At 39.1% G+C, this 16,382-nt stretch overlaps 1 protein-coding gene across 1 annotated transcript in view; it reads left to right on the plus strand.

Annotated features, from left to right (window-relative positions):
* The window catches only part of LOC131436528 (exostosin-1), a 300,468-nt gene that overhangs the window by 238,945 nt on the left and 45,141 nt on the right, over nt 1-16,382 (plus strand). The gene's annotated exons all lie outside the window — the stretch shown is intronic.

Raw genomic sequence — 16,382 nt, forward strand, 5'->3', positions numbered from 1 at the left:
AAAGTTGTATGAATTGAAACAATAATAAATTCCATTATGATAGTTGTGACCCAAGGCACCAGTCATAGAGTGTTTTGGGCCAAATGTCAACAAATTTTCAAGTCCATTTTTTGTGTAGAAATCACAAGTCAAAATGAAGGTATGAAGGTATACTGAAATGTCAAGAAAGAGCCAAGGCTTCCGACTCTCCCCTACCCTTTTTTTGAGTGAGTGGTAGTCTCATTACCATCTCTGGAGGCTGGAGTAGCGGTTGGTTCACTAATCGGCGCATAGCTCCATCGCGTCCATTGATTCTTCGCAGTTTTTGTTGGAAGCATTGATGTGGGATGCCTTTCTCTTGTTTTCATTTCGTTAAGGGGCGGGTAGGGTATAATACTTTAGAAAAATCATTTATTCTTTCTTAATATTGTCTTACAATACAACATTTCAATAATTTTCTGTGAAACAAAACTCTGGAAGTTATGGACCTTTATCTATGACTATTTCATTCTGCGAAGAAGCAAGAGCTCGTCGCACAGGCCCAAGATTTCTACTTCGATTGACTTCAAAACTTGACAAAACAATCTTGAAATGTTTCATTATAATAAATTATAAAAGAAAAAATATGATTTTTTTGAAAATGTTAGACCCTACGAGCTCCCTGAAGTAAATAATTCTTACCGTCTAATTTTATAGACAACAAACTTTAAACGCATTTTTCCCGAAAGCAGGTTTTGAAAGTCCGTTTCCATCGTCATTCAAAAACTACTGCACGAATTTTTTTCCAATTTTGCATACATTTTCTACATATAAAAAACCAGACCCCAACGTTTTCAAACAGAAACGTTGGGGTCTAGAAAAATTTCTTCTCTAACTATGCTGCGGTAATTGGTTCACTTCTGTTTAGTCTGCACTGAGATACAGTGGACATCGCAAATCATGATTTTTAGGAAGCGTCCTCAAAAATAAATAAGGTTTTTAAATTCAGTTTCCATCGTCATTCAAAAACTATTGCACCAATTTTTATCAAATTTTGCATACATTTTCTACATATAAAAAACCAGACCCCAACGTTTTCCTTTTCGTTATTTGTTATTTTGGGGTGGTTTATCTGCTACAAATTGGCGGATTTTTTCGTGAGAAATCGTAGTTTTCACTTTAAACAACCACCAACAATTTAAAAAAAATCAAACAGAAACGTTGGAATCTAGAAAAACTTCTTCTCTAACTATGCTGCGGTAATCGGTTCACTTCTGTTTAGTCTGCACTGAGATACAGTGGACACCGCAAATCATGATTTTCAGGAAGCGTCTTCAAAAGTATATTTTCAACGACTTATTTCTCAATATTTTTCCACGAAAAAAATACAAAATGTTGTTCGAATGATACTTTTTATCATGCAAAATATTTGAATTTATTTTGTCGAATGCTAATTCTGGAAAAAAAATCGCATGATGACTTTTTTCATCGTTTAGACCCTGATATTGGTACCTAGTTCTTTGTTCCTGTCGTTCTAACCATAAACAGTTTATAACTGTATCCAACAAAATACGAAAGTGATTCTACAGTCACCTTAATTCTGGTATCTTTAGTCTAAGTTTCTCTAAATAATTAAATTTTGTTCTACTTTATCTAATGATGCGTGATTTAACCGAAATACACGTTGAGAAGTAACACTCAGTTAACGGGGAAGCACTCTATGGAACGAATTTAATTTAACGATTATTTTATTGCGTTATTTGAAGACGTAATTGTAAAATTCCAACGTCGAAGTTCAAATAATTTCTGCAATATATTTCAGTCATGTAGTTGAAGCACCGGAGACTCTAAACGCGTTTTCACAAAATCTCATTTTGAAACTCCATTTACATGATAAATAGTTCCTATTGCACCGTTCGACACGAATCTATACTCATTTGATAAGTTTTTAAACACAGAAGATAATGAACCTAGCAGGACCTTTTTACTACATTCTAAAATAAAATCAATGGAAAATATTCCGATTTGTATGTTTATAAATTCAATTAGTTTTTTAGGTTTATGCGTTCAAAATTGGTTTTTTTCCTCAAACATTAGTATGCAGGTATTTGGAACGAGTTTCCGTACCTTTGATGCATGTTTATGCTTATGGGTTTTTTCTTAAGAAAAGATGGTGATAATTTCACACAGTTTAGTTAATCGTGTTTTAATGCTTGGATGACATGACCCTTGCGATAATTTCTATAACTTGAGTATGCTCTGTAGAGAGAACAAAATATGAGAACTTGTAGGCCTAATACGTTTGTAACAACTAATAACTAAGACGACTCAGACGAAACCTAAAGACGACTTAATAGTATATATGAAGTAGATATTTAGGGGTTTGAATTCAAAAAATAATGTTTGTGTAAACCACACATATTTTTTAACTTTGCGAATAATTTATATAATTAATTACTTCATTTTCAACGTTATTATTATTAATAGTTAAAAAAGTTATTAAATATTAATAGTTAAATAAGCGGACACCCACGCAGTACTTTTCCATTCCAAGTCCATAGATTTTTTTTTGTATTTAGTAACTTTTTCATTCGATTCCCACTAAGTCCCCACGTATTTTTGTATAGTATTATACTAAAACTATGCAGACTTTTGGACCTTGACTAGGTTGATAATTTTTCATTTCTGCTGCAAAGAAACACTTTCGATAAAACAAGCTACTTTCGGTAAAACAAGCGGTAGTAATTCCAAAGAGTCTTTGGCTTTGTGGCAACAAATAGCGAATTCGCAAACAGCCATTATTTTGCTTCTGATTCTCAGATCATTGGAGATGGCAGTACTGAAATAGAAACGGTTCAACCGTGATACTTTCAATGTTTCTACCATTCTCGCCCCGTCGATCTAAAGTCATTCGATGTTTGATGAAAATAATAGGTGCTACACAATAGTAACAATCGAATCAGCACTGAACTGCTCAAAGCATACAGTCGTTCAACCTCGGATCAGCCACTAAAAACGGTAAAACCATTGCCTCAGCAGAAATTTCAACACCGATTACTGCACCCAAAACCACCGCAGGACACTCCTTCAAGGGATGTAGCTATCGTCGATGTCGGAAAGAGAAATGGCTTTTATTGAATTTCCTGAGCCTCGCATCCTGGTTCCGCTACTTTGGCTGTTTTCCACTTTGTTTTTATCCTGTTATATGGGCGATGATGGTTCGGTATGAGAACGATGACCTAGTGCCGTCGCTGTTGAACAATTCCGCATTCGCAAAGGTTAACCGAGAGAATGAATTGCTTGCTCGAATCGTAATTCTGGAGGGAATGCTAGCAATAGATCTCCATCAGAGATTATTCGGATGCCACTTTCATTGCTGTTGCTGCTGATGTTATGTTTGGTTCCATATGACTGATAGGAAGCTTTGGAAAGGAATGCTCAAATGTCGGGAGTTCTCAAGATGTATGTTTTCTACTGTCGTATAAGGCTGCGAAAATGTCGCTATGAAAAAGGTAGAGAAAATGAAGGTTGTGTCCTTTCGCTTGCTAGAGTAAATTTGCTTTGACTTATGCAAGCATGTATGCATGGAAAATTTCCATTTAGATTGATGTTTTGCATGCATCGATTCTATTAGAGGGCTGGAGTCAGGATCGATGGGATTAGCATGGTTTTACAACGGTCATACATGGAAGCATATTCAGATTGGGCGTATTGATTGACAGCCGGGGCATGAACGATTTTCTGAAAGATTTCTATTTCTTCGGATTAATGTGATGCTGGCAGTTAATCATGATATACTGCGACTCATAGTTACTTCGAAGTTTACCCATTCACCAAGCGTTTCCGTTACATTTGAATTCAAAGGGAACGCTTGGTGACTGATTCCTGCGGGATTGCGTGTTGTATCATCAGTACTGATTTTTTTCATCCGTAAATCAAATTATATTTATAAATAGTCAATCTACTCGATTGCAAATTCAAACTTTTATCATTTTAGTATCTAATATAAGGTATTTCAATAATTTATTTAAACTTTAATCCGATATCGTCCGGAAATATATCGTTAGGATTCGGATACTGCTGACGCTTCAATATATTTATGTTTGGTCTTCAGAAGTAGGTTATTAAATGAGTTTCATTTATTGACTTATTGTTATTTTTCAATTTTACATGTGACTTGTCTCCTGGTCTCCTTAAAATGATTGAGGATAGAGAAAAGGTCATTTGGAAAAGAATCCCAAAGATTCGTAAAATTCCAATTTTTTGTTCCGATTGTAGAGATTTTATCCTCCTATTTTTAGTCATTCGCCTTTTGGGGCCAGAATTTTTTTACCCTATGTGCGGGTTTGGGAATCGAGCCCAGGTGGGGTGCATGCAAGTGATCGGCTAACCCATCACCCGCTCCCAACTTCAAATTTTGTATATTCTCTACTAACATTAATAAGTCATACATTATTATAAGATTCTATCAAATTTAAGCAAAACAATCAAATCATACTTGGGTTTTCATTAAGACATGAAGCAGTCTTGAACTCAATCTTATAATCATACTCTCTAACGAGCAACAAATAGAGAAAAGATGGAAATGAATGAAATACCGAACAATGAAAACTTGCGAAAAAATATCGCCCAGCGGAAGGACTCGCTATTCTGGAACATATGTTGAACACGCTCAAGACGGCAACAATTTAAATAGTGCTGAACTTGTGCGTGATACTGCACACCAGCGGAATGAAATTCAACCACTGTCCTAGCTGCTGGCATATCAAAAACTAACACCCATCCAACTTGATCCCTTCTTTCGTTTGTCAATAGCTCGCAATCAGAACTCTTTTGTATCTTTTATTTTACCATTTCTTCACGGTCTTCAAATGCTCCAACGACACAAAAGAAAAGTTTGTTTTGCATCGAATTGTTAGTGGCGATGAAAAGTAGGTTTCATGCCGGAGCCGCAACATATGGCCGAACGTTGTCGGGGTGAAAAGCTACAGACTAGTGTCTCATATATTGGCCGTTTGTTCCTCAACACTTGCTTCAATGCTTAAGGGCTAGTAAATGACTTTTCGTGTTATGAATGAAGTTCTTCTTGCGTCTTCCGGAGCAGTTCTTCTTAAAATGAAATTACTTGTATTACTCACGACACACCGATTCACCAATCAATTCCTCTCCATTAGTTTCCAGAGACAAACGATCAGTATCATGCATAAAAACCTACTCCTAGGAAAACCGGTTTCTGTTCTATAATAATTATTTGTTTCAACAAACAAACACGAGTATTCCAGCCATAAATCAAACTGAATAAAATACCTTAGAAAAACACCTCGTCTCCATCCGTTATGTTTCAAGGCAGGCGCATACTGTCTTCTATCGTCATGAAGACATCAATCTCTAATTCAACATTGTGCAACCTGTTGAAAACACTACCCGTCTGTGCCAGATTCAAATTTCCTGATGGAATTGCCAGCTCCGGCTGACTAACAAACGAACATTCGAAACTGTTTGCTCGTTTGATAAAAAGTTTCAGTTAGCTAGTGATCATAAATTCTATAAAATTTATTGTTTCTCACACATCTATGTGCTGATGATATATTTCTACTTGCCTTCGTTCATCGGTTGATTCAACAAACGGCTTCGGTGATAGCGAACTGCTAAGACAATGAGAATGTATAGATTTTTCCATACTAAAGACTGTAGATTTAAATTACCGTTTAGTGTTTGTATATAGAATATATTGAAATATAAAAAAACTGCAAAGTAATTCAATATCTTGCTTAAAATATGTGCATCAAAAACGAAATAAATTCACAAAGTATATTTATCTGTGCAGAGCCTTATGAAAAGCTGGTCTACTTTCTAGAGCAGAGAATCACGGAACACAGTTTATCGGGTGGAAAAAAGCTTTACACCTACGAAGCATGAAATCATTTATGAGGGGCTTGTCCGAGAAATGATGGTGTCGCGAGGTTTGATTCTAATCAACAGGGCTGGCAATAATCAACTCCCTACTTCATCATCACCGAGTTCAGCTCACCTGCAAATCGGTTTCAGAAGCATCGCTGAGCGAGTTGAGTAACTGGGTAACCATTTGTGTAGAGAAAACATCGTCTCAACATCGTAGTGTCAAGCAATCAGCAGATGAGCGCTGAGTGCACATCAAATATTAGAACCCACTGAGAGACGATTTGTGAGTTGTGATTTGATGTGTTTGTACATCAACACATTGAATCAGATTCTTGTGAGACTGTCTCGCTTGTATTCCCCATCCAACAGAGTTGCCATGGGCGGCCAACGTTCGAATCGATGCCATTTCAATCCAATTCTCAAGACATGTTTTCGTATGCTGGAAAACGAATTCGGTTTTAGTAGCCAGTTGTGTTTAGCTCGAGACATGAAATTCAATCGCTACGGAACATCACGCTACGATTCGACTTTTGTTTTCGTACATTAATGCACGTGCTCGTTTTGAGTACCAGCAAAAACAAAACCGAAAAGCTGGGTCGTGTTGGCAGCTCTGTGGTTTAGGCATACACTCACCGGTGTAGCTCGTACGGTGATGCCAAACTCAGTACTCACTTTTTAAAACTAGGAATGAGAGTTAAATGCTATGAAATCAAAACTGAGAACCATCAATACCATCATAATTTGATGTCAGCGGTGCTCTGTATAGGTGAGTGTGTTTGCTTAGATCAGCGATGAGTTTCATCTTTACCATCATTTTACGGATTGCATCGTAAATCATGAGGTGAGCTGATTAATAGAAAAAATCGAATCTTATGAGCGAGTTTTTGCCACCCTTGCTAATCAACAGGTTATAAAAGAGTGGGCAAGAATGGAATTTTTTACTTTTTATTTCGGCTCCGCAGAAGCCATTGAACTGTGATAACAAATTATGGAGTGATTAGGCTGAGAGTTTGTTTAGGACTAGTTGAAGAGCAGTCAAGTAGAAAAAGACAATTTGCCAACCGTTTTTAATAAAACAAATCAATAATATATGATCTCTTAGAAGCCACTAATCCGCATTATTTCGAAAGCACCACCCAAAATCTGGTTTGCGGTTTAATGCATAGAGCATTAGTTTTACAAGCCAGTTGCCGTAGGTTCGAGTATCGATCTGAAAGGATTCTTAGTGTCAGTAGGATCGTAGCACCAGCCATGAAATTTATATACAGTAAGAAATGGCTGCGAAGTCTGTTGAAACAAATGGTCAAATTCCACAAAAGAAATGTTATACCAAGGCTTTTTACCCATTGATAGTCGTTTCCAATAGCTGATTTTTTGGTGGAGTGGAGCTAAATTCTTGACAATGACAATTTTTATCTTGCAGCTCAAATCTTTTCCAAAGTTCTGGTTTATGCAATTGGATAATTAGCTCATAAGCTAATAAGTAAACTTCCCGAACAAGCACCGCGGAAAACCGTAATACTACGTCTTCTGAAAAGAGTAAGCTGACCCGAAAACAACGTTAGTAGTAGATTACCTTTCCTTAATTCGCTGGATGGCAATGATAGTGCCTTTCTTCCAAGGAAAAGGGTAACAACGGAATCCAGTAATGAAAAGCATTATGTTTTTAAATTGTACAATGGACCTCGTAAAGCTCACGCAATTGAACCGGAACAATAGTTTTCATTCAAAAACTACGTACGTAATGTGCAATGGAGTAGAATCTCATCTAAAGCCAGGGTCGTCTATGGACCCGATGGTATCCCTGCAGTCGTCTTAAAGAGATGTTCCAGCGATATTACAACACCACTGTGTCAACCGTTTCACCCTTCACTCAATATTGTAGTATTTCATGTTATCTGGAAATCTTCTCATGTATGCAGCATTCATTGTAGTGTTTATAATCCTATTATACCTAATCTAGGTACTACTGAAGAGTCAAATTAGAGTGTTTATCACGAGACAGCGAGATAGTGATGCTTTTGACATATTCCACATACTTTGAAGGTGTTGGGGAAAAAATCAATTTACTTGAGTTTAAACGATTACTGACTATAGAGCCTTATAAATATGAAAAAAAAAACATTATTCACGTATTGTCATCAAGCGTATAATTGAAAACTGCCCAGTATATTTGAAAATTTCGGATAAAATTTTATATTATTTGTACACATACTAATTTTATTTGGATGTTAGGATTCGTGCAAGCTGACAAATAGGATCAATTTCGATAACAATTTTTCAAATAATTTTTAAATCCAACCATAGAAACTAAAAAATTTCCAGATGTGTAAATTACACTCAATCGCAATTCTTCGAAAATCACAAAAACATTAAAGGTAATTCAGATTAGAGTCTAAATGAAATCTAAATGAAATTTTCAGTTGTTATCATACCAAACATTAAATGGAACACAAATGAGTCAAAATTGTTTAATCAATCAAATTTTCTACTATTTTAAACTTTTTGCATTAGGAAATCTTTTTTAACATCATCCACCTCCCTACGCCTTTTCCCACAACTCGTTTTAATAACGTTTTTCGTCCACCGGTTCCAGAAATTTGATAGCAAACTACGGTTACTGGACATGGTTCAGTTTCGACATACTTTTGGTATATTAATTAAATACCGTGCAGCTTTCATTTTTAAACAGTCCTACTCAAACATAATATTACAAACGCATATCAAGATATATAAAACAATGCATTAGATTGTAGTTTATAAATACTAATATGTTTACGAAAATCTATTACGCTATCAATAACTACCTTTAAATAAAACGCAGCGTATTAAAAAATTCAAAGTCAATAGCAATAAAGCTTTCGTCCTTTTTTTGTTTCGATTATACAGGTTTTAACATCTTCCGACCAGAAAAACTTTCTGACCCTATGTGCGAGGTTGGGAATCGAACCCAGGTGGGCTGCATCGACTTACCCATTACGCTATACCCGTCCCCACGTTTCGACCATTTCTGATCGAGTTTAGTCGTTTACTAGCTCGATTGTTTTGGTTTCATAATGCCAAAACTTCTCGATAATCTTATACAGGGTGATTTTTTAAGAGCTTGAGAACTTTTTTAAACAATAAAACGCATAAAATTTGCAAAATCTCATCGGTTCTTGATTTTAAACGTTAGATTGGTACATGACATTTACTTTTTGAAGATAATTTCATTTAAATGTTGACCGCGGCTGCGTCTTAGGTGGTCCATTCGGAAAGTCCGCTTTTTTATCGACAAATTTTGTTCAGCGATGAGGCTCATTTCTGGTTGAATGGCTACGTAAATAAGCAAAATTGCCGCATTTAGAGTGAAGAGCAACCAGAAGCCGTTCAAGAACTGCCCATGCATCCCGAAAAATGCACTGTTTGGTGTGGTTTGTACGCTGGTGGAATCATTGGACCGTATTTTTTCAAAGATGCTGTTGGACGCAACGTTACAGTGAATGGCGATCGCTATGGTTCGATGCTAACAAACTTTTTGTTGCCAAAAATGGAAGAACTGAACTTGGTTGACATGTGGTTTCAACAAGATGGCGCTACATGCCACACAGCTCGCGATTCTATGGCCATTTTGAGGGAAAACTTCGGAGAACAATTCATCTCAAGAAATGGACCGGTAAGTTGGCCACCAAGATCATGCGATTTGACGCCTTTAGACTATTTTTTGTGGGGCTACGTCAAGTCTAAAGTCTACAGAAATAAGCCAGTAACTATTCCAGCTTTGGAAGACAACATTTCCGAAGAAATTCGGACTATTCCGGCCGAAATGCTCGAAAAAGTTGCCCAAAATTGGACTTTCCGAATGGACCACCTAAGACGCAGCCGCGGTCAACATTTAAATGAAATTATCTTCAAAAAGTAAATGTCATGTACCAATCTAACGTTTAAAATAAAGAACCGATGAGATTTTGCAAATTTTATGCGTTTTATTGTTTAAAAAAGTTCTCAAGCTCTTAAAAAATCACCCTGTACTTCTTCGAGTGAAGTCGAACGAAGTACGATGATCGAGTTCGAATCGAGAACCATATTACGAAACATGGTCGATTCGATAAAATTGTAGTCGAATCGAGATACATGATGCCACCCCTGGACTATGTTGGTATTGTGTGTTCAGGAATTTCTTTGTTTTTCTGGTATTCCACAAGGTAGTCATCTTGGTCCTCTGAGTTTTATTTGTTTTTATTTCAACGGTTTACAATTCACTATGGATTTGTATTGTGAACTGTTAAGCACTTCACATATATCTACTGTTTGAAGTCTCTCAACGCTCAACTATCGCAATACTGTTCTCGGAATTGAATCAATACAGCGCAGATTTGTTCGTTTCAGCTGATAGGCTGCGGATGTTGATTGGATTCGATACTCTGCAATTGCGGCGAGATCTGGCCCACGCATTGCTTATCGCCGCCATATTGACGAACAACATCGCTTATCCAGTACTTCTCAGTCAAATCAATACCATTGTTTGAATTCGAGATCTTTGCAACAACAACCTTCTTTGAAGGTGACTCAATTTCCACATTACACGTAGCCGAATAAAAACAAGTTTTTTTTTAATAGTTAGAAATAATCATTAGCAGCTTCCTAGTACACTATTGAAATTTCCATGAAAATCGTGAAAATGATGTGTACTGATAAACATAAAATTTAAAGAAGATGTATTGAAGGGTAGCTGGAAAACAATTGGAATCCGTCACAATTTCATGCCACAAAACTTTTCAGCTGAGCGCTGCTCACTAGGTTAAAAGACTGTTATCTCCAACATTACTGAATCTCATTCCTTTCGTGACCGTCGTATCGATCGGATGGTAGTTTGCATTAGAGCAGCTGTGCGTTAATCCATTCTAATCCGTTTCAAGGTCATTTAATATCAGATCTTTTGTTCGTGAGCTTGTGCAGTAGATCAATACAGTATAAACAATAAATACCGTTAGACAGTGCCGGGTGCTATTGTGTTAAAACAATAAGAACAGTGAACCGACGTTTAGTGTGGTGCCGTGAACCGGTGCTGTGTGCATATTTATTCTCGGAGGTCGTTGTAACTAACGCTTGGCCTCAGCGGCCGAGTTGCTACGGATCATTAGCTAAGTATAATATTTTTTCCCTTCGTGTCCCTTTATCGTCTTATATTTTGACTCCCCCTATAATTTGCGCGGAACCTCAACCGCGCTATGGCAAGTCCATTAAATTCTCCCCTGCCCCCCGAAGATAAAATGGAAACAGATTTTAAATCTGCCCCAAATAGTAAGACTCACCGGGTTAAACAGTATCCCGAAGAGCCTTCACCCTCGGCCGGCCTTTATGTGGTTTATTTTCGGACCAAAGAGAAGAATAAACCGCTTAATATTTTGAAAATATCTAAAGACTTGGAGTCGAAATATACAACATTGAAATTTATTTCAAAAATTCGTCCCGATAAGCTCAGGGTCTCGTTGACCAGTCTGAAACATGCTAATGAGATCGCTCGAAACGATCACTTTACGCGGGACTACCGCGTTTATATACCAGCTCGCGAAGTCGAGATAGACGGAGTGATCACGGATCCAAGTCTGACATGCGAGGACATTCTCAAACATGGGGTCGGATGTTTTAAAGATCCCTTGCTTAAGAATGTCAAGATACTGGACTGCAAACGTTTGCATTCAGTATCGATCGCCGCGGATGGGACAAAGTCTTATCCCCACTCGGACTCGTATCGGGTGACCTTCTCCGGCTCGGCTTTGCCGAAATTCGTTCTCCTGGCCAGGGTTCGTCTACCTGTACGACTTTTCGTACCACGGGTAATGAATTGCACTAGTTGTCAACAACTAGGACACACAGCTTCCCATTGTGGAAATCGGCCCCGCTGCTCGAAGTGTGGAGAGAGTCATGCGGATGGCGTTTGCGACAGAGACATTGAAAAGTGTCTTTACTGTGGGGCGGCCCCGCATGACCTCACAGCATGTTCTGCGTATAAATTGCGTGGAGATCATTTGAAACGATCTCTCAAGCAACGATCAAACCGCTCGTTCGCAGAAATGCTGAAAATCGCCACACCACCTGAACAGAACCCCTACACCTGTTTGTCTGCGGACGATTGCGACTCTGACGATCCTCAAGAAGGTACATCTTCAACTGTCCCTCGTAGTTTTAGGAAGAGGAAAAATATATCATCTCCTAAACTCCCTAGAAAGGGTTCGAAGATATCTCTAGAAGGTCCTCCAAAAGTAACAGCAGAAGGAAGTGTTGGTAAAAAAAACGAAAAGAAGAAGCCAAAAGCTCCTAGTTCCGGAGACTTGAAATCGGAGAAAGAATATCCAACACTTCCGGGGACACCCAAAACCCCGAAAGTCCCCAAGGAACCAGAAAACACATCAAGTGCTGGACTTGTAAAATTCAGTGACATTGTGGACTTTATATTTTCCGTCTTCAACATTTCTGACCCCCTAAAAGGTATTTTGATGACTTTCCTGCCAAAAGTTAAAATGTTTTTGATGCAGCTGACTGCAAAATGGCCCCTCCTCTCAGCAATCGTTTCCTTCGATGGCTAATTTTTCGAACGAGGTCAAGGATTCGATCACTGTTTTACAGTGGAACTGTAGAAGTATCATCCCGAAAATAGATCCTTTTAAATACTTAGTAAATAATCTGAAATGTGACGCATTTGCATTGTGCGAAACTTGGTTAACTTCTGATGTATCACTAAACTTCCACGATTTTAACATTATTCGCCTGGATCGAGATAATCCCTACGGAGGAGTACTTTTGGGGATCAAAAAGTGCTATTCCTTCTTTCGAATTAACCTCCCCTCGATATCAGGTATTGAAGTTGTCGCATGTCATGTCACAATTAAAGGCAAGGACCTTTGTATTGCTTCCATCTATATTCCCCCTAGAGCCTCAGTTGGGTACCACTGGCTCAGCAGTATCATGCAACTTCTTCCCGCACCGACGTTAGTTTTAGGAGACTTTAACTCTCACGGTACGGGATGGGGTTGTCTTCATGATGATAACAGATCAGCTATGATCCATGATATTTGCGACAACTTCAATATGACAATCTTGAATACGGGAGAAATGACACGAATTCCCGCACCACCAGCAAGACCAAGTGCGCTGGACTTATCCCTCTGCTCGACATCGCTACGGTTGGATTGCACGTGGAAGGTAATCCCTGATCCCCACGGTAGCGATCATCTGCCTATCGTAATTTCAATCGCCAGCGGATTAAGACCATCGGAAACAATCAATGTTTTGTATGACCTCACACGAAATATTGATTGGAAATGCTACGCAATATCGATATCTGAGAAACTAGAAACAACACAAGAACTTCCTCCGGAGGAAGAGTATTCGTTTATGGCTGGCTTGATTCTCGACACTGCGATTCAAGCTCAGACGAAACGTATACCCGGCGCGAATACTAACATTCGTCCTCCCAACCCGTGGTGGGACAAAGAGTGCTCATCACTGAACGCGGAAAGATCTTTAGCATTCAAAAAGTTCAGAAAATATGGAACACCTGATAATTATAGAAATTACGCAGCGCTAGATAAGCAAATGAAGAACTTAGTTAAAGCAAAGAAACTAGGTTACTGGCGACGGTTTGTTGACGGATTAACAAAAGAAACATCGATGAGCACTCTTTGGAACACAGCCCGACGAATGCGCAACCAAAACACAACGAACGAAAGCGAGGAATATTCTAACCGCTGGATATTCGATTTCGCTAAAAAAGTATGTCCTGATTCTGTTCCGGAACAGAAGATATCCCGCGCCGCGACTTCGAATACAAACGAAACACCGTTTTCGATGGTAGAGTTCTCACTTGCGCTCTTGTCGTGTAACAATAAGGCCCCGGGGTTAGACAGAATTAAATTCAACTTGTTGAAAAAGCTTCCTGACTCTGCCAAAAGGCGCTTGCTGAATTTGTTTAACAAGTTCCTCGAGGGTAATATTGTTCCACACGACTGGAGACAAGTGAGAGTTATCGCCATTCAAAAACCTGGGAAACCAGCCTCCGATCACAATTCGTATCGGCCGATTGCTATGCTTTCCTGTATCCGGAAGTTGTTCGAAAAAATGATTCTCTTCCGTCTAGACAATTGGGTCGAGACTAATGGTTTACTTTCAGATACACAATTCGGCTTCCGCAGGGGTAAAGGAACGAACGATTGTCTTGCGTTGCTCTCAACCGAAATTCAAATGGCATTTGCTCGTAAAGAACAAATGGCATCAGTATTTCTAGATATCAAGGGGGCTTTTGATTCAGTTTCTATAAATATCCTATCTAAGAAGCTGCACCAGCATGGTCTTTCGCCGGTTTTGAATACCTTTTTACATAATCTATTGTCCGAGAAACACATGTATTTTGCACATGGTGATTTGTCGACAATACGATTCAGTTACATGGGTCTTCCTCAGGGCTCATGCTTAAGCCCCCTTTTATACAACTTTTACGTAAACAATATCGATGAATGTATCAACACATCTTGCACGCTAAGACAACTTGCCGACGACAGCGTTGTGTCCATTATAGGACCCAAAGCTGCCGATCTCCAAGGACCATTACAAGATACTCTCGACAACTTATCATCATGGGCTCTTCAAATGGGTATCGAGTTCTCTACGGAGAAAACTGAGCTGGTTGTATTTTCGAGGAAGCGAGAACCAGCACAACTACAGCTTCAACTAGGGGGTGGAACCATAGCTCAGGTCTTCACATTTAAATATCTCGGGGTCTGGTTCGACTCCAAAGGCACCTGGGGATGTCACATTAGATATCTGAAACAAAAATGCCAGCAGAGAATCAATTTTCTTCGCACAATTACCGGAACTTGGTGGGGTGCAAACCCAGGAGACCTGATCAGGCTGTACCAAACAACGATATTGTCCGTAATGGAATATGGATGCTTCTGCTTCCGATCTGCCGCGAACACCCATTTCATTAAACTGGAAAGAATTCAGTATCGTTGTTTGCGTATTGCCTTAGGTTGCATGCAGTCGACTCATACGATGAGTCTCGAAGTGCTCGGGGGCGTCTTACCGTTGAAAAACCGATTCTGGGATCTCTCATATCGATTGCTAATCCGATGCGATATCTTAAATCCGATGGTGATTGAAAACTTCGAAAGGCTTGTCGAGCTCAATTCTCAGACCCGTTTTATGTCCTTGTATTTTGATTACATGGCTCAGAATATTAATCCTTCTTCGTTTGTTTCCAACCGTGCTCATTTCTTGGATACTACTAATTCTACTGTGTTTTTCGACACATCCATGAGAGAAGAAATTCGTGGAATTCCGGACCACGTGCGCCCTCAAGTGGCCCCAAATATTTTTTATAATAAATTTAGAACAGTCAACTGTAAAAAGATGTTTTACACTGACGGATCAAACATCAACAGGTCCACATGCTTCGGAATCTTCAATCAGAACATCACCGCTTCGTACAAACTCAGTGATCCGGCTTCAGTCTACGTCGCAGAATTAGCTGCTATTCAGTACACCCTCGAGATCATTGAAACCTTGCCCAAAGACCATTACTTCATTGTCACGGACAGTCTAAGCTCAATAGAAGCTCTCCGGGCAATGAAGTCAGGAAAGTATCCCCCATATTTCCTGGGGAAAATACGGGAACATTTGAGAACTTTATCTGAACGGTCTTATTTAATATCGTTAGTCTGGGTCCCTTCGCATTGTTCCATTCCGGGCAATGAAAAGGCAGACTTATTGGCTAAGGTGGGCGCATTAGAAGGTGATATTTATGAAAGACCAATCTGCTTCAATGAATTTTTCAGTATCTCTCGTCAGAAAACTCTCGAAAGTTGGCAAACTTCATGGAGCAATGGCGAACTGGGACGATGGCTGCATTCCATTATCCCTAGGGTATCGACGAAACCTTGGTTCAGGGGGATGAACGTGAGTCGTGACTTCATTCGTGTGATGTCTCGGCTCATGTCAAACCATTACACCTTCAACGCGCACCTCCGGCGTATTGGAATCGTGGAGAGCGGTCTCTGCGCTTGTGGTGACGGTTATCAGGACATCGAGCATGTCGTATGGACGTGTACGGAGTATCGTGACGCCAGGTCTTTATTAAAGGACTCCCTAAGGGCCCGAGGTAGACCACCTGAAGTTCCGGTCCGAGATGTGTTGGCTAGTCGGGATATCTCTTATATGATTCTTATATACCAGTACCTCAAACACATTAATATCCAAGTGTAATCTGTTATACCTCGCTCAGAAAGTATAATCTCCACCTACAGGTTCGACACTAACATCCGCTCGATTCTCTCGATCACCGTCCCTGTCCACCATCTTCATTGGAACTAACAAGATCTTTTTTGTCACTAACTTTTCGTTCCCCCCTTCCATGTCTCTTCACCATCTCGATGGCAACTAATTAGATCTCTGTAGTTTTCAGACATTTTGTTTCCATACCCCCTATTTACCTCGGTTTTCACAATATTTACTTTTTTTATTTTCTCATCTCTTCGTAACATCAC

The sequence above is a fragment of the Malaya genurostris genome, chromosome 3 (assembly GCF_030247185.1).
Source record: "Malaya genurostris strain Urasoe2022 chromosome 3, Malgen_1.1, whole genome shotgun sequence".
In the NCBI taxonomy this organism is placed as follows: Eukaryota; Metazoa; Arthropoda; class Insecta; order Diptera; family Culicidae; genus Malaya; species Malaya genurostris.